Source organism: Chlorocebus sabaeus, chromosome 7, assembly GCF_047675955.1.
Source record: "Chlorocebus sabaeus isolate Y175 chromosome 7, mChlSab1.0.hap1, whole genome shotgun sequence".
Classification (NCBI taxonomy): Eukaryota; Metazoa; Chordata; class Mammalia; order Primates; family Cercopithecidae; genus Chlorocebus; species Chlorocebus sabaeus.
The window spans coordinates 51524368-51544644 of record NC_132910.1 but is presented as its reverse complement, the minus strand read 5'-3'; the positions used below and the strand labels follow the sequence as shown (position 1 = coordinate 51544644).

Here is a 20277-nt window from a genome sequence, read left to right as displayed (position 1 = left end):
ACAACTTCTCTACACCTGTTTTCACTCTGTAAAATGGGAGTGATAAGATCCACCTGATAAGACTTTTGTAACTAGTGAATGTTAAAATATTTATTAAACAGGCCGGGTGTGATGGCTCACTCCTGTAATCCCAGCACTTTGGGAGGCCAGGGCAGGTGGATCACCTGAGGTCAGGAGTTCAAGACCAGCCTGACCAACATGGTGAAACCCCATCTCTACTAAAAATGAAAAAACTAGCTGGACGTGGTGGCGCACACCTGTAATCCCAGCTACTCAGGAGGCTGAGGCAGGAGAATATCCTGAACCTGGGAGGCTGAGGTTGCAGTGAGTCGAGATCATGCCATTGTACTCCAGTCTGAACAACAAGAGCAAAACTCAGTCTCGAATATATATATATCAAACAGCTAAAAAAATATCTTGCATGTGGCTGATAGTCAATCAGTATTAGGTCTTACACTTTATCCTTTTCCCTTTCATTGACAACAATACCAGCCTTTTTTACCCCCATAAAGGACTTTTTGTAATACAGAAAGTGAATGTAATAAAATACCATAGAAAGCTAATAGAGCAGAAAATTGAAATGGAGAGAAGTGAAAACAGACTTATTTTAGGCAGAACATCACATGTCATAGATTTGGCTAATGATGAGTTTAGCTCTTTCAGTGGATCTGTGAGTGCCAACTAACACATCCAAGAAGCCAATCTCTGGTGTGACAAGTTTCTTCGTTATTTTCCACTTACCATGTTATAGAATGCTCACTGGCTTGAATGCAACTTTAGCTGAAGTGAGCAGTATTGAAACCCAAATAAAGTACTCCTCTATCCAGAAGAGGTCAAACTCAAATCCCAGGAAAACATATAAGTAACACTTCATTTAAAGGATTTTAACCAGCAAATTAATGCTGCAGCAGCAAATTAATGCTACAGTAGCATATGAGACTATAAGTAAAAGGAGCTTCCATTGAAAGTGCCATAAAGCATTGCAGGGCCACAGTGGACAAGTGAGAGCAGAACATCCTATGTTCCAGGAAGAGCATGCAGGACACACATTATGGTTTATAAAAACTCCCGGTTCTTGCAGTTGGCAAGAGCTTGCTGTTAGTCCAAATAACATTCTCCAGAAGTTCTTCGGCTTCTTGGATCCCCCGTTTTGCAGCAACATTAAGAAGCATTTCTACATCCCTAGAAGAAACAGTTATTTAGTAGTGCTAAGAAAGAGTAAACCAAAAGCACCTGCACATTCAAGAGTTTGAGTTAAGAGCCAGAGTAACAGTTGTTTAAACTCATTGTAAGGTAATGAGGGAAACACATGCCATTTCACCTGGGTTTCATCATGAGTTCTGATATAGTTTGGCTGTGTCTCCACCAATATCTCATCTTGAATTGTAGTTCCCATAATCCCCACGTGTCATGAGAGGGACCCAGTGGGAGGTACTTGAATCATGGGAGCAGTTTCCCCCATGCTATTCTCCAGATAGTGAGTAAGTTCTCATGATGGCTGATTGTTTTACAAAGGGCTTCTATCTTTGCTCAGCTCTCATTCTTCTGTCTCCTGCTGCCTTATGAAGAAGGATGTGTTTGCTTCCCCTTTTGCCCTAATTGTAAGTTTCCTGAGGCCTTCCCAGCCATGCAGAACTGTGAGTCGATTAAACTTCTTTCCTTTATAAATTACCCAGTCTCGGGTATTTCTTCAGAGTGGCACATGAACAAACTAATATAGTAAATTGGTACCAGGAGTGAGGCACTGCTGTAAAGATACTTGAAAATGTGGACGCAAATTTGGAACTGGGTAACAGGCAGAGGCTGAAACAGTTTGAACGGCTCAGAAGAAGACAGGAAAATGTGGGAAAGTTTCAAACTTTCTAAAGATTTGTTGGAAGGCTTCAACCAAACTGCTAATATTGATATGGACAAGGAAGTCTAGGCTGAGGTGGTCTCATACGGAGATGAGGAACTTGTTGGGAATTGGAGTAAAGGTCACTCTTGCCATGCAAAGAGATTGGAGGCATTTTGCCCCTGCCCTGGAGATCTGTGGAACTTTGAACTTGAGAAAGATGATTTAGGGTATCTAGCAGAAGAAATTTCTAAGTGGCAAAATGTTCAAGAGGAAACAGCGCATGAAAGTTTGGAAAATTTGCAGCCAGACAATGTGATAGAAAAGAAAAACCCATTTTCTGAGGAGAAATTCAAGCGCACTGCATAAATTTGCATAAGTGAAAAGGAGCCCAATGTTAATCACCAAGACAATGGGGAAACTGTATCCAGGACATGTCAGAGAGACCTTCGTAGAAGCCCCTCCTAATCACACACCCAGAGCCCCATGAGAAAAAAATGCTTTCCTGGGCTGGTCCCAGGGACCCCCTGCTGTGTGCAGCCTAGGGACTGGGTGCCCTGTGTGCCTGCCATTCCAGTCATGGCTAAAAGGAGCCAGGGTACATGTTGGGCTATGGCTTTGGAGGGCACAAGCCCCCAAGCTTGGCAGCTTCCATGTGGTGTTTAGCCTGTGGGTGCACAGAAGTCAAGAACTGAGGTTTGGAAACCTCCACCTAGATTTCAGAGGATATACGGAAATGCCTGGATGTCCAGGCGGAAGTTTACTACATGGCAGGACTCCCATGGAGAACCTCTGCTGTGGCAGCGCAGAAGGGAAATGTGGGGTCAGAGCTCCCACACAGAGTCTTCACTGGGGCACTGACTAGTGGAGCTATGAGAAGAGAGGCCCCATTTTCCAGACCCCAGAATGGTAGATCCACTGGCAGCTTGCACTGTGCACCTGGAAAAGCCACAGACATTCAATGCCAGCCTGTGAAAGGAGCCGGGAGGGGGGCTGTACCCTACAAAGCCATAGGGGCAGAGATGCCCAAGGCTGTGGGAGCCCACTTCTGGCATCAGCATGACCTGGATATAAGACATGCAATTGATGTAGATCATTTTGGAACTTTAAGGTTTAATGAGGGCCCTATCGGATTTCACATTTGCATAGGGCTGGTAGCCCCTTTGTTTTGGTCATGTTTTCTATTTTGGAATGGGTGTATTTTCCCAATGCCTGTACCCCCCATTGTATCTAGGAAGTAGCTAACTTGCTTTTGATTTTACAGGCTCATAGGCAGAAGGAACTTGCCTTGTCTCAGATGAGACTTGGGACTTGGACTTTTGAGTTAATACTGGAATGAGTTAAGACTTTGGGGGACTGTTGGAAGGGCATGATTGTGTTTTGAAATGTGAGGACATGAGATTTGGGAGGGGATGGGGCAGAATGATATGGTATGGAGCATCCCCATCTTTACTTGTAGTTCCCATAATCCTCATGTGTCGTGAGAGGGACACAGTGGGAGGTAATTGAATCATGGGGGTGGTTCATGGGGGTGATCATGGGGGTGATAGTAAGTTCTCACAAGATCTGATGATTTTATAAGGGGCTTCCCCTTTTGCTCAGCTCTCATTCTTGTCTCTCCTACCAACTTGTGAAGAAGGACGTGTTTGCTTCTCCTTCTGCCATGATTGTAAGCTTCCTGTAGCCTTCCCAGCTATGCACAACTGTGAGTCACTCAAACCTCTTTTCTTTATTAATTACCCAGTCTCATGTATTTCTTCATAGCATCATGAGAATAGACTAATACAAGAATCTTCATAATAAAATCAGAGCTACCCAAATAAATATTCTTAAAACATCAGAGCCTAACTAGATTATTTTGCCCTATTTAGAGAAGTTTTTCTAGCCAAGAATCTTATGTAATGTTTGAGGCACCCCTCTCTTGCAAGCAAATTCTATATTTTGGTTTGGGAGTGCTAACTGGAGAGGGATTCCATACAACCTCCCATCTGGTAACTGTCAGTTGCAAAATAGAACATATTGGCTTCGCCATTTTGACTTGGCTGCCTCAAAATGGTCATTTCAAAATTTTGTTACCAATTGTGCAGCCAACATCCCTGACTATTATACAAATTCCCAAGATCCGCCCCATCCTCAGTGCCTTACTGAACCTTTTTTTCTAAAACTGGTTTACCTCTTAGCCTGAGGTAGAAGACTAAATGCTGGAGTGGCAGGAGGTGGTTGTACACATTAATTGGAAATGAAGTAGATGTTAGTTGCATTACTTTAAAAAAAAAAAGAAAAAGAAAAAAAAAACAGAAAACAAGCTGAAAGTTTAATGGTTTGTTTTTGAGACCCTATCAAAAAATGTGTCTGACTCAAAATAGCTGCATAAAAATGTCATAGACTATGAACTATTGAAAAACATTAAGAAAATCTTCTCCAGAGAAAGTAGTGGTATATTTATTTTTATAACTGTGAGTAATCAAGAGGATTAGTCCAATAGACACTGAAGATATTTGTGCCCAAAGAGAGTTCTCTACCTTATATTCATGTCTGTTCTATTCTGTTTATAAGAAAATGCAGTAAGGCTGTAAAGATGGTATTCAAGGGGGCTATAAGAATTCACAGGAGAGTGTAAGGACCATGAAATAACCCAGCATTTCATCTCAGGCTCACAGAATGCCTGAAGAATTTAGTCAGTGGAATATATGCACATATATGAATATTGTATTCCCTTGCTTTGTGACTTTTATTGTAACTCAGCAACGTAAGAACATAGAAAGGCAAGAGTAGAAACTGAGCTATATAGAAAATGTTTTTGCCTGTGAATTGCAGGTAGTATATGAAGGGCATGTTTGGAAAGAATGACATGTCAGCTAGAAGGGAAAAGACAGTGAATTTTATTACCCTGTTTTCATGGAGCCAGTCATGTTTTTCAGTGTTCGTACTGCAAGGTTAAAGGCAACACCAGGATGGTCCTGCTGGGAGGCTTGTCTAAAAAGGAAAGGAGAAGAAAGGGGACTGGTGATGGGGGGAAGCATGCTATAGAAAACAAAGAAACAACCTTGTAAAAAAGCATCCCCTTCATAAAACCAAGGACAGCACCAATAAAGACTATTACTAGAAACCATTACTTCCATCTTACCATATATCTAGCCAAACAATAATAAGACTCATTCATTAAAAATGCTTTTCTTGACTGGGCATGGTGGCACGCCCATAATCCCAGCACTTTGAAAAGTCTAGGTGGGTGTATCATTTGAGGTCAGGAGTTCGAGACCAGCCTGGCCAAATGGTGAAACCCTGTGTCATGGTTAATACTGAGTGTCAACTTGATTGGATTGAGGGATGCAAAGTATTGATCCTGGGTGTGTCTGTGAGGATGTTTCCAAAGGAAATTAACACTTGAGTCAGTGGACTGGGAAAGGCAGACCCATCCTTAATCTGGGTAGGCACAATCTAATCAGCTGCCAGTGCAGCTAGGATAAAAGAAGGCAGAAGAACATTAAAAGGCTAGCTGGCTTAGCTTCCCAACCTACATCTTTTTTCCATGCTGGACGCTTCCTGCCCTCAAACATTGAACTCCAGGTTCTTCAGCTTTGGGACTCAGACTACCTTCCTTGCTGCTCAGCTTGCAGATGGCTTATTGTGGGACCTTGTGATTGGGTGAGTTAATACTGCTTAATAACATATATATATATATATATATATATATATATATATATATATATCTCCTGTTATATATAGATATAGATAGATAGATAGATAGATGGATATCCTGTTAGTTCTATCCCTCTAGAAAACCCTGACTAATACAGATTTTGGTACCAAGAGTGGTTCCAGAGGAGCAGAATATTAAGGATGGTTTTGGGGTTTATGGAGTTCACTGCTTAATATGATTACACTCCAAAATGCTAAGGACTATACTTCTAAAACTATGGAGAACACTGATAGTCCTTGGCATGAACTCTTTAGAGAATTATGCAAAATATATGCATTTGACACTCCTGATTCACTGCTCATGAGACACAAGGAGTCTAGTGACTCTATACATAATACCTTTGACCATACATGAAGAACCAAGGAACATAATGAAGTTGTTTGGTTGCTCCTAAGTTCAGTGGACAAAGTGATGAAAGAAAATTATGAAGTTAGGGAGTCTAACTCCTGACTTCAGAAGCAGATACTGAGCATCAAATCTGCCGAGATTGTCTTGAGTGAGTCTTATCTCCTGTAGAGAAAGAGCTGAAATTGTGGAAAAATAGACACAAGCTCTTATCATGTGAGTGGCTGACCTGCAATGATAGGTGCACACAGAGTCCCGCCAGGTGTCTCCTCTTAAAATGAGGGCATTGATTGGAAAAGAATGGGACCCTGCAACTTGGAATGGGGATGTGTGGCGGGGTCCTGATGAAACTGAGGACACTGAGCTTGTAAACTCTGATGAACCTTTTTTGCCAGAAGAAACAGTTGCCACATCCCCAGTAGTGGCAACATCCCCTCCCCAACTCATGCTGCATCAGTCTTTCCACCTTTGTCTGAGGAGGTAAACCCTATGCGGCCTGAGGCAACAGTGATGGCCTCCCCTGAGGCAGTTGCCAGGCAAAATAATGTTGATTCTCCTCAGGAGCCACCCCCAACACCCCTGTTTGCCTCTAGACCTATAACTAAAGTCCTGGCAGGCCCCTAGAGGTGAGGTTCAGAGTGTGATCCAGGAGGAGATGTGCTACACTCAAAAAGAACTGCTTGAGTTTTATAATTTATGTAAACAGAAATCTGGAGAACAGGCATGGGAATGGATATTAAAGGTGTAGTATAATGTTGGAAAAAATATGGTTGTATCAGGCTGAATTTATTGATTTGGGTCCACTAAGCAGGGATTTTGCATTTAATGTTGCAGCTTGGGGAGTTAAAAAAAGGTTCAGTAGTTTATTTGCTTAGTTAGCTGAAATATGGATTAAAAGATGCCCTACTGTGAGCAAGCTAGAAATGTCTGATCTCCCTTGGTTTAATGTAAAGGAAGAGATCCAAAGGCCTAGGGAGATTAGGATGCTGGAGGTGATTAGTCACTTTAGACCTATTCATTTCAGTTGGGAGGGTCCAGAAGATATACCCTTGACCAATGCATTGCAAAATAGATTTGTGAGGGCAGCACCTGCAACTTTGAAGAGCCCTGTAATTGCTCTTCTCTGTATGCCAGATCTAATAGTGGGAACTGTAGTCACTCTACAAAACTTAAATACAATGAGAATAATTGGATCCCAAGGTGACAGAGGCCAAGTGATGTCACTTAACCCTCAAAAGCAAGGTGGGTGTAGCTACCGTAATGGACAGCAGAGGCAAAGCAGCAATCAGAATAGTCTCACTTGTGTAGAGCTCTGGCATTGGCTAATCACGGTGTTCCTAGAAGAGAAATTGAAAGGAAGCCTACTGCATTCCTACTCAATTTATATAAGCAGAAAACTTCCAGGTGGAATAGACAAAAGACCAATTTGAATTATAAAAACAGAGAATCACGACCCCTCAATCAATTTCCAGACTTCAGCCAGTTTACAGGCTCAGAGCCCCCTGAATGAAGGGGAGGACAGGTACCCTTAAGGAAGGACCCCACTACACTACTGACAACTTATGTTAATTTTTCTCCCATCCTTCCTCAAATCGACCTCTGGCCTCTTACCAGGGTAACTGCATTGGGGAAAAAGAAATGATCGGACATTTTGGGAACTACTGGACACTGGCTCTGAGCTGAAGTTGATTCCAGTAGACCCAAGACGTCATAGTGGTCCTCCAGTTAAAGTAGAGGCTTAGGGAGGTCACATAATTAATGGAGTTTTATCTCAGGTCCAATATACAGGGGGTCCAATGGGTCCCTGGACTCATCCTGTGGTCATTTCTCAAGTGCCAGAATGCATAATTGGCATAGACATACTTAGTAGCTGGCAGAACCCCCACATTGGCTCCCTGACTGGTAGGGTGAGGGCTCTCATAATGGGAAAGTCCAAATGGAAGCCATTAGAGCTGCCTCTACCTAGAAAAATAGAAAATCCAAAACAATATCACATCCCTGCAGGGATTGCAGAGATTAGTGCCACCATCAAAGTCTTGAAAGATGCAGGGGTGATGACTCCCACCACATCACAATTCGGCTCTCCTATTTGGCCTGTGCAGAAGATAGATGGATCTTGGAGAATGACAGTGGATTATTGTAAGCTTAGTCAAGTGGTGACTCCAATTGCAGCTGCTGTACCAGATGTGGTTTCATTGCTTGAGCAAATTAGCACATCTTCTGGTACCTGGTGTGCCGCCCCTGACTTGGTAGATGCCTTTTTCTCCATTCCTACCCATAAAGCCCACCAGAAGCAATTTGCCTTCAGCTGGTAAGGCCAACAATATACCTTTTCTGTCCTACCTTAGGGGTATATCAACTCTCTGCCTTTGTGTCATAATCTTATTTGGAGAGCCCTTGATCACCTTTTGCTTCCACAAGGTATCATACTTGTCCGTTACATTGATGACATTATGCTAATTGGATCCAGTGGCAAGAAGTAACAAACACACTGGACTTATTGGTGAGACATTTGCATGCCAGAGGATGGGAAAAATATCTAACAAAAATTCAGACAGCTTCTACCTCAGTCAGATTTCTAGTGATCCAGTGGTGTAGGGCCTGTCAAGATATTCCTTCTAAGGTGAAGGATAAGTTGCTGCATTTGGCCCTTCCTACAACCAAGAAAGAGGCACAATGCCTAGGGGGCCTATTTGGATTTTGGAGGCAACACATTCCTCATTTGGGTGTATTACTCTGGCCCATTTATCCAATGACCCGAAAGGCTGCCAGTTTAGGGGTCCAGAACAGGAGAAGGCTCTGCAACAGGTCCAGGCTGCTGTGCAAACTGCTCTGCCGCTTGGGACGTATGACCCAGCAGATCCAATGGTGCTTAAGGTGTCAGTGGCAGATAGGGGTGCTGTTTGGAATCTTTGGCAAGACCCCATAGATGAATCACAGTGGAGGTCTCCAGAATTTTGAAGTAAGGCCCTGCCATCTTCTGTAGATAACTACTCTCCTTATGAGTGACAGCTCTTGGCCTATTACTGGGTTTTGGTGGAAACTGAACGTTTGATGATGGGTCATCAAGTCATCATGTGACCAGAACTGCCTATCATGAACTGAGTGTTTTATGACCCATTTAGCTACAAAGTAGGTCATGCACAGCAGCATTACATTATTAAATGGAAGTGGTACATATGTGATTGCGCTTGAGCAGGTCCTGAAAGCACAAGTAAGTTACATGAGAAAGTGGCTCAAATGCTCATGGTCTCCACTCCTGCCACCCTGCCTTCTCTCCCCCAGCCTGCACCAGTGGCCTCATGGGGAGTTCTCTATGATCAGTTGACAGAGGAAGAGAAGACTAGGGTTTTTTTAAGAGAAGACACTTGGTTTTGCACGATACACAAGCACCACTTGAAAGTGGACAACTGCAGCACTACAGCCCCTTTCTAGGACATCCCTGAAGGATGGCAGTGAAGGGAAATCTTCCCAGTGAGCAGAACTTCAAGCAGTGCACCTACTTGTACACTTTGCATGGAAGGAGAAATGGCCAGATATGCAATTATATACTGATTCATGGGCTGTAGCCAATGGTCTGGCTAGATGGTCAGGGACTTGGAAGAAGTATGATTGGAAAATTGGTGACAAAGAAATTTGAGAAAGAGGCATGTGGATAGACCTCTCTAAGTGATCAAAAACTGTGAAGATATTTGTATCCCATGTGAGTGCTCACCTACGGGTAACCTCAGCAGAGGAGGAGTTTAATTATCAAGTGGATAAGATGACCCATTCTGTGGACACCACTCAGCCTCTTTCCCCAGTCACTCCTGTCATTGCCCAATGGACCCATGAACAACATGGCCATGGCGGCAGATGTGGAGGTTACACATGGGCTCAGCAACATGGACCTCCACTCACCAAGACTGCCCTGGCTATGGCCACAGCTGAGTGCCCAATTTGCCAGCAGTAGAGACCAACACTAAGCCCTCAATAAGGCATTATTCCTCAGGGTGATCAGCCAGATGCCTAGTAACAGGTTGATTATATTGAACCTCTTCCATCATTGAAAGGGCAGAGGTTTGTCCTCACTGAAATAGATACTTACTCCGGATGTGGGTTTGCCTATCCTGCATGCAATGATTCTGCCAAGACTACCATCCGTGGGCTCATGGAATGCCTTATCCACTGTCATGGTATTGCCTCTGACCAAGGCACTTGCTTTATGGCTAAAGAACTGCAGCAGTGGGCTCATGCTCATGGAATTCACTGGTCTTACCATGTTCCCCATTATCCTGAAGCAGCTGGATTGATAGAATGGTGGAATGCCCTGTTGAAGTCACAATTACAATGCCAAGTAGGTGACAATACTTTGCCAGGGCTGGGGCAAAGTTCTCCAAAAGGCCATGTATGCTCTGAATCAGCATTCGATATACAATACTATTTCTCCCATAGCCAGGATTCATGGGTCCAGGAATCAAGGGGTGGAAATGGAAGTGGCACCACTTACCATCACCCCTAGTGATACACTAACAAAAATTTTGCTTCCTGTTTCTGTGACATTACGTTCTGCTGGCCTAGAGGTCTTAGTTCCAGTGGGAGAAATGTTGCCACCAGGAGACACACTGATTCCATTAAACTACAAGTTAAGATTGCCACCTGGACACTTTGGACTCCTCCTACCTTTAAGTCCACAGGTTAAGAAGGGAGTTACAGTGTTGGCTGGGGTGATTGATCCGGACTATCAAGATGAAATCAGCCCACTACTCCACAACAGAGGTAAGGAAGAGTATGCATGGAATACAGGAGATCCCTTAGGGCTTAGTATTATCATGCCCTGTGATTTAGGTCAATGGGAAACTACAATAGCCCAATCCAGGTAGTTGGCCCAGACTATTCAGGAATGAAGGTTTGGGTCACTCCACCAAGAAAAAAACCATGACCTGCTAAGGTGCTTGATGAAGGCAAAGAAAATACGAATGGTTAGTAGAAGAAGGTAAACATCAATGGCCCCGTGATCAGTTGCAGAAATGGAGACTGTAATTGTCATGAGTATTTCCTCCTTCTTTTGTTAAAAACATGTGTGTGCATGTATACACTTGTACTAAGAAAATAACTTCATTTTATTTCTTTTTTCCTTTATCACGTGACATAAGATTTACTTACTTCATATCGGCATTTGAGTGTCATTAACTTTATGTAATAGTATTGGGGTTGGGGATTGGTGCGTTTCTGGTTATATGAAGGATAGTTGCATTATGCTAGGCATAATTATGAACTTATTTTTGTTTTTATTTGAAGATTATGTATGATCTCAGGAAATGTGTATCGGTTAAAGTTGACAAGGGGTGGGCTTGTGATGGTTAATACTGAGTGTCAACTTGATTGGATTGAGGGATGCAAAGGACTGATCCTGGGTGTGTCTGTGAGGATGTTGCCAAAGGAGATTAACATTTGAGTCAGTGGGCTGGGAAAGGCAGACCCACCCTTAATCTGGGTGGGCACAATCTAATCAACTGCTATCACAGCTAGGATAAAAGCAGGCAGAAGAACGTGAAAACGCTAGATTGGCTTAGCCTCCCAGGCTACATCTTTCTCCCAGGAAGCTGGATGCTTCCTGCCCTTGAACATCAGACTCCAAGTTCTTCAGCCTGGAGACTCAGACGAGTTTCCTTGTGTCTTAGCTTGCAGATGGCCTACTGTGGGACCTTGAGATTGTGTTAGTTAATACTACTTAAGAACTCCCCTATATATAAAAATATCTATTCTATTAGTTCTGTCCCTCTAGAGAACCCTGACTAACCCCCCGTCTCTACTAAAAATACAAAAAACATTAGCCGAGCATGGTGGTGTGTGCCTATAATCCCAGCTACTTGGGAGACTGAGGCTTGCTTGAACCCAGGAGGAGGAGGTTGTAGTGAGCTGAGATCACGCCACTGCATTCCAGCCTGGGTGACAGAGGGAGACTCTGTCTCAAAAAAAAAAAAAAAAAAAAAAGTTTTTCTTACTTTAAACAAGTACAGTACTTTTAAAAAATTAATCACATATTTGTTTCAAATCAATTCCTCAGCTTTTCCAAATATTGATATAATTATACTCTTTTCTCCAAAATATACAGGCAATCAAAATGCTGGAAAGGACTATCTGGGAATGTTAGAAATTCAAAAACATGTAAACTGACCCTTAAGCACTATTTCCAGTTGCGGAAACATAAATGTAAATTGCTAGTACTTTGCAATAGAATTTTTACCAAAGATAGAATCGATCTGTATTTGCACTGTCCAGTACAGTAGCCACTACTGGTTATTGAATACTTGAAATGTAGACAGTGCAACTATGCACTAAAATTTTAATTTTATTTAGTTTTAGTTCATTTACATTTATATGGCCACATTGTGGCTGTTGGCTACAATATTGGATGGTGCATATCAGTCACGCCAGGATCTTATTAAAATGAAGATTCTATTTCAGTGGGTCTGCATTAGGGCCTCAGAGACAGCATTCCTACCAAGTATCCACCTGGCGATGCCAATGCTGTGGGTGTATGGACTATACTCCCAGTGGCAAGAGCTTCAGTCAAGTGCAGTTAATCACCAATGACACTTGGCCACTTTGGAACCATGTCACTCCCTTCCTGATTCTCAAAGGTGTTTCTTCTGTTGTCAGGTGAACTTTATCAGAATATCGATTTTAAGCTTTAGAATACGTTCCTGAAATGCCTTCTTCTGCTGGTTCATGTTTACTTTATTAACCATTATAGACTTCTGGAGTAGTTTGAGCTGGCAGCATATTACACTCTTCTAGGGATCTTTTTCTGCTCATTTAAATCAATCTGGAACGGGGCTTCAGTATTTTTCAGAAGCTTCCCAGGTGATTCTAACACATAGCCCAGTTTGTAAATTTCAAATTTGTGTATGTTTTATAGTCAAGAGCTCAAAACCTCAATAACCAAAGTAATGTTAATACAGAGCATTGTTAATAAATTTATTGACATCCTGAATATTGACCTAGATTGGTCCACATTCCCCACTTTGACTCTTTTGAATCTAATCTGCTGTTTGCTTACATTGTGTAGATTGTTTTAAAATGCATTGGCCCCACCCTCTCAACAGCCCCACCAGTACTCCTACCTCATCACCAAGTGGAAAAAGTAAAGAGGGTACCAAGACTTTAATATTAAGAGATTTTAGATCTCTAGCTTATTTTTGCTCTAGGGAAAAAGCACTAAAATTATAAGGTTTTCTATTTAAGCATAGGTTGAGCATCCCTAATCAGAAAATCTGAAATCTGAAATGCTCCAAAATCTGAAACTTTTGGAGTACCAACATGACACTCAAAGAAAAATCTCACTGGAGCATTTCAGATTCTGGATTTTCAGGTTAGAGATGCTCAACCAGTTAGTATGATACAAATATTTCAAAAAAAAAAGAATCCAAGATCCAAAACACTTCTGTTCTCAAGCAGCTCGGATAAGGGATGCTCAACCTGTACTTTCTGAACAGGTAACTCTGGAGTTTTGCTTTTTGGCAGATATCATCTTACCTAAACCAATGCATTGCCTTCTCTTCATCCTTCACTACACCAGCTCCTAGGTAAACAAAAGATATTATATTTTTTAAAACGAACTCAGTTAACTGCTGAATGCTAAGACTTAAAAGTCTACAGATATATTGGGTTGGTGCAAAGTTAATTGTGGTTTTTGCCATTACTTTTAGAACTCTAACCAGCAAACCTCTCCCCACCTCTTTTCCCCCAGTAGAATAGCACCAGAGCAACAAAGTTACCTTACCTTTCAGGTATCTTTACCCAAAATGAGCATTAAAATGTGCACATGGAAATGAAAGCTTGGGAATACAGCCACATATAAAGGAGAGAGATCATGGCTCCCACTGTGGACAGAAGCTGCAAAAAAGAAAAAGGAGACAGGAGGAAAAGCATGGGAATCTACTACTTCAGCTATGGTTCAGATATGAAAGAAATGAGTGTACTCTATGAGAAAAGCATTTCAGGATGAATTTCACATGATTTAAAGAGGAAGTATATCCTTCAATGACCTCTGTTGGGCAAAACATCTTTATTGTCACTAGTCTTTTATTTTAAGACAGTCTTATATTACTTTTTCTAGGTGATACAAGATAACTGGATTGCATAATTAAATGAATTGGATGCTGACCAATAGGATCTTGTCAGTTTATAAAAGAAAAACAATTGAGGCAGAAACAAAAGCAGAAGTGAAAAAAAGAATGTATGTGTTTGTTGTTTGGGCGGGGACACAGTGAGGGGCTGAGATTTTGAGCAGAGGAAGATTCCTGTCCTGCTTTGTCGCAGTCTGAAGAAGCCACAATCCTGGCCCATTTTCCCAATATCTCCAGCTGCTTCTAAAGAACTGACAGACCCTCAGACTGCACTTACAGCTTCCTTCCTAAAAAGGTCTTGACAAGCCTGTGGGTTCAAAGAAGACAAAGGAAAATGAGATCTCACAGCCCAAACCATAGCCTAAGCTGACAATATGAGGATACTTCCTGAAAGAACCATGGCCTTAGCAGGAGCTTTGTCATCGTCCTTCTTAGCAGTTTGAGCATGCTATCTACTTCTCTTCAGGAAACCCTCTTTTCCCATCATGAGAAGCTTGTACCTCAATGGATTGATACCCAAAACAAGATCACATTGTCCAACCTAATCAGCATGGCCATTAGCATTTCCAGAGACTTGGCAGTCACCCTCTGAGATGTCAACTCATACAGCTATCGATGGCTGACAGCGAAATAAATTCTGTGGGGCAACTATGAAACACAGCAAGACTACAAACTGCACTAGCACCATGGAAAGCTCAGTAGCCCCTAACCCATCACCTGGGCATGCTTGGCTGGCTTCTAAGGAGGAGCTCGTAATCTGGAAAAAAATACAGTGTGGCTGACCATTTTCCCTTTCAGGTGCGATGTATTTCTAAAAGAAGAAAGGAATGCTGCATCTACACCAAAAACCCAGGTCTCTAGTGCTGGCATGAAGGGTACAGATCTATTATTGACTCCAAGACCAAACTTGAACTTGAAAATTGGTGATTATTGGTGGTTATACATAATCATATATGACAAAGCCTGTATGACAGTCTTCATGTTTATGTGTATATATATTAAATACTAATAATATTCTTTGTATATTGTTGAATTTTTTTTGTTTTTTGGTGTATGTTTGGTAGGACTGTTCTAATTTTTTTTCCTCCTCTACCGTAATCTCTGGATTCTGTTTCATGAATACACTACAGCCTTTTACAGTAATTCTGTATGTTACAGGCTTTCACAGCAGATGGATATCTGCTTTTAAGACTCCTCAAATCTTTTCTGAAATTATTTAATTTATTCAGTATTTGTTTTGAATGTGTTTAACACTGTTCTGATCACTGTAGATAAAATAGCGAGTGAAACAAGCAAAATGTCCTGCTCTATTATAGCTAATATTATAATGAGGATAGAGAAGTGAGGAAACAGACAACTAGTAAAACACATGAGATATTGGATACAATAAATGCCATAGAAAAGCATAAAGACTAGAAAGACATTAGGGAATATCTGTCTTTCTCTCCCTCACACACACAGCTGGGGGAAGCAAGCTACCATGTTGTAAATAGCCTTATGGATTGGGCCACATGATAAAGAACTGATGTCTCCAGCCAACAATCAGCAGGGCACCGGAGCCTGACAACAGCAACGTGAGCTTGAAATAAGAACCTCCCTCAGTCAGGCCTTTCAACGACTACAGCCCCAGCTGATAAATTGATTGCAGCCATACAAGAGAGCCTGGGCCCAGATGCCTGACCCACAGAAACCGTGAGATAATAAATGTATGTTTTACGCAACTAAGTTTTGAGTACTTTGTTACATAGCAACAGATAATGAACACAGGGCCTGTTGACCATTTAAAGCACTTTGACTTTTACCCAGAGTAAAACAGAAAGGCACTGAAGGGTTTTAAGAGAGAAGTGATGTGATCTGGCATTTTTTAACAGAATTATTCTGGCCTCTGTGAAAATAGAGTGAAGGGAGGCAAGGGCAGAAACCGAAATAACAGTTAGGGAGCTATCGTGAACATGCAAGCAATACTGAAGATATGATGGGCGCATGATCCATGGTGGGAATGGAGGCAACAGCGAAGCAATTCTGAAAACGCTGATATTAGATCTAAGAGCAACTGCTGTTTGGATGTGGGTGTGATAGAGATGGGAGAGTGTATACCTTTACTTTCTTCATTTGGGAGGCTTTTTTCATTTTCAATTTGTTTTGAAAATCGAATTTATTCTTTCAATTGGTGAATATTTATTAAAAGTCTACTATGCTGCTATGTCCCCTCCAAAATTCAGGTTGAAGCTTAATCCTCAATGCAACAGTATTAAGAGATGTGGACTTTGGGAAGTGATTAAGTCATGAGGGTCCTGCCCTTCTAAATGGCATTGGAACCATTATTAAAAAGGGCTCTAGGTTGAAGAGAGTCTTGCCTTTCCACCTTCTGCCATGTGACGACATGGCAACAAGGTGCCATCTTGGAAGCAGGGAGCAGGTCTTACCATGCGCCAATGCTGGTACCTTGAACTTGGACTTTTTAGCCTCCAGAACTGCCGGAAATAAATTTCTGTTGCTTATAAATTGCTCAGTCTATGGTATTTTGTTATAGCAGCACAAACAGATTAAGACATGTGCCTGTTATATAGTCTGTTTGCTTTTAAGATAGTCCAATCTTTAGTTTCAAAGATTTTTTTTTCTAACTTTAGTGGGAAGCCATTGGCACACTTTTAGCAGAGAAGAGACATATGATTTATGTTTTAGAAAATCTCTCTAGTTTTATATAGGGAATTAGCCATATGGGAGCAAGTGAAGAAGCAGGGAGACCAATTAGAAGACGACTGCAGTTGGGCGCAGTGGCACGTGTCTGTAATCCCAGCTATTCCGGAGTCTAAGGAGGAAAGATGGTGGGAACTCAGAAGTTCAAGTCCAGTCTGGGCCACACAGCAAGACCCCATGTCTTGAAGGAAGGAAGAAAGGAAGAAAGGGAGGAAGTAAAAAAGGAAAAAAAGAAGGAAGGAAAGAAGGAAGAGGGAAGAAAGGAAAGAGTTGAAGACATTAAAAACTGTATGTCTTAATATCTGAGAAGGAATTTTCAACATGTAAAGGAAGCAGACTAAGAAGAATCTTGACTGGGCACCCTGGCATGCCTGTATTCCCAGCATTTTGGGAGGCCGAGGCGGGAAGATCACTTGAGGCCAGAAATTTGAGACCAGCCTGGGCAACATAGTGACACCCCATCTACATAAAATAAAAAACATTAGCTGGGCAGGGTGGCACATGCCTGTAGTCCCAGCTACTGGGCATCTGAGGCAGGAGGATCACTTGAGCCCAGGAGTTCAAGACTGCAGTGAGCCACTGCACTCCAGCCTGGGCAACAGAGTAAGACCCTGTCTCTAAATATAAAAATACATAATAAATAAAAAGAACCCCAAAGTATAGGATTAGAATTAAAAGTATCAGCATCAAGTCAGGTATAAAATACACATACACATACATAAACACATACATAAATAAAAATAGTTACAATCATATGCTTGCATACATACACATGTACATGCATATATACATACATACATTTCCTAGCTCTTTCTACTGAAAACTCCCAATGCAATGACACCTCAGTAATGATGAACATGAGCTCCCAGATCATTGTTTCATTCTTTTAATAAATGGTATCCTTCATTAAAAGAAATCAAGGGTAGGTTGGGCATGGTGGCTCACGCCAGTAATCCCAGCACTTTGGGAGGCCAAGGCAGGTGGATCACTTCAGGTCAGGAGTTCGAGACCAGCCTAGCTAACATGGTGAAACCCTGTCTCTACTAAAAATACAAAAAGTACCCGGGTGTGGTGGCACATGCCTGTAACCCCAGCTACTCGGGAGGCTGAGGCAGGAGAATCACTTGAACCCAAGAGGCAGAGGTTGCAGTGAATGGAGATCGTGCCACTGCACTCTAGCCTGGGTGACAGAGCAAGACTCTATCTCAAAAATAAATAAATAAATAAATAAATAAATAGTTCTTTAAGAAATAGCTAACTCCAGGGGACCCAGATCATTGTTTCATTCCTTTAATGAATATTATCCTTTATTAAAATAAATCAAGGGTCCTTTAAGAAATGGCTAGTTCATTTAATGGAATGAAAAAAGGTACCTGGAGCATTTTGTTATCTCTAAAAAACATATACAATGAGTGATGGAGATATGTCAAAAGGATACAGAAGCCTACTTACCAGGGCTAAAACTGGTCAATTCTGGGGTAATATCCACATCATGATAAATAATATTATCAAATGAAAACTCAGTAACTAAAACTGGAATCCATGAATCCATACTAACATAAATAATAAAGAAATGTGAGAAGATACATTTATTTGTTATAGTAGAGTGCCAACTAATAATTGTAGAAAGAAGCAAATAAGGAAGCAGCCATTTGGCAAACCTCATTATGATGGTTGACTCAGGTGGAAATTGTCAATGAACGCTAATACTGGTGTGGGAAACTCGATGAGAAACGGGATATTAGTGTAAAATCTTAGACGTCTTGCCTTCAAATGTTAATTGGTCTTAAAGAAAAATTGAGCCTTTAGAAATCTAGTAAACACTAACATAAATATGTGCCCAAGATCAAGCAGCAGAACAGATCAACATTGTGTGGTGCCTCCTGACATGAGGCACCAGGAAAAGCACAGCATCATTTCTGTGATATTCCTGCCACAAATGCATGACTTGTGTCTGGTCATGAGGAAACATCAGACAGACCCGTGTTTAGGGTTGTCCCATAGAATAAAAGGAATCCATTCTTTAAAACCCAGAGACTTGAGAGAGAGAGTGAAACACTAAAATGTTCCAAATTGAAGGAATCTAAAGAGGCATGGCCACTAAATGTAATGCAATTTCCTGGATAGGATACTGGACCAAAAAGAGGAAGAAAACACTGTTGGGACAGTTGGCAAAATATGATCAAAGTTTGTGGATTCAATGGTGGTGTTCTATCAATGTTGATTTTCTTATTGGCAGCCAAGTATATTGTCACTATTATAGCAGAGTGTCCCAGTTTATGGCATGTATATACTGAAGTATTTAGGGAGTAGAGGGACATCAGATGGGGGGGGAGAGAGAGAAGCAATAAATATATATACATAGTAAAATGTTAAGTAATCATCCAAATAAAAAGGATTGCTTTGTTCAGGCCGGGCAAGGTGACACACCCGTAATCCCAGCGCTATGGGAAGCTAAACTAGGAATATTGCTGGAGGCCAGAAGTTTGAGAACAACCTCAGCAACAAAGTAAGACCCCATCTCTATAAAACATTAAAAATTTGGCTGGGCATGATGGCACCAATTACTTGAGAGGATGAGAGAGGAGGATAGCTTGAGCTCAGGAGTTCAAGGTTGCAGGGACCCATGATCACTCCGTTTCACTTCAGCCTGGGTGACAGAGCAAGACCCCGTCTGGAAATAAAAAATAATTTTGTTCTATTCTGGCAACATTTCTATAGGTTTGAAACTAGTTTAATTTTTTACTTTAAAAAGCAAATTGCAGTTCTTTACATATATATACACACACTTATATATATATATATATTTTATTGGTTTATAAAATCCATCTGCTAATTTTTTCTGTTCCTAAAGTTATAATTCATCTTGGCCAAAACAAAACAAACAAAAAAAAAATATATATATATATAGACCAATCGATAAAGAACAGCTGGGCAATATTTCACAATCAGCATACCCAAATGGCAATACTGATAACGAAATAAACATTGAATAGTTTTGTCACTGTCATCTATAATTTTATACCATCACCTCAAAGTGGTGGGTCTGAACCTTTCTCCAAAATAAAGTTATGCTCATTTTTCATTATTTTTTCTAATTTTAAAAAGCCTCAAAAAAAAGTGGAAATAAGATATTTTTTAAAGCCTCTATTTTTTTCTTATAAACAATAAAGGTTACTTTTTTATATTTTCCCATCATTGCTTGACCTTTGGTGTTTTTACACAAGATCTTTTATCTAGGTTCATTGGCCAATGTCTTGTGAAAATATCAATCTTTTAAGAAATTGCTTTATCTTCTTTCTCTTTTTAATTGTTTACTTCTTAAATTAACTTATATAGCTTGTGGTATAGGAATTAGATACTAAACAAACAATAAAATATGCAAGTAAAATTACAACTGAGGTAAGTGCTAGGATCAAACCATAGGGAGGTTCATGTCTTCATATCTTTGTATCAAAGAACAAGGGTTAGCTTTTGGTAAGGTGAGGCTGAAGAGGGAGATAGAGGGCAAATTATGAAAAGACTTGACCAAACGCCATGCTAAAGATTTTGGTCTTCATATTCAGAGCAAATGGAAGTCT

General features: G+C 41.1%; 1 long non-coding RNA gene across 1 annotated transcript in view; it reads right to left on the bottom strand.

The window, feature by feature from the left end:
• Positions 1 to 1003: 1003 nt before the first annotated feature.
• LOC119621299 (uncharacterized) overlaps positions 1004 to 20277 on the bottom strand; it is an 81587-nt gene continuing 62313 nt past the window's right edge. Inside the window, exons 2-4 of the long non-coding RNA XR_005237842.2 lie at positions 13404 to 13449; positions 4724 to 4810; positions 1004 to 1182 (exon numbers count right to left, since the gene is read on the bottom strand). This is a non-coding gene — a long non-coding RNA (uncharacterized lncRNA). The remainder of the gene's footprint in view (positions 1183 to 4723; positions 4811 to 13403; positions 13450 to 20277) is intronic.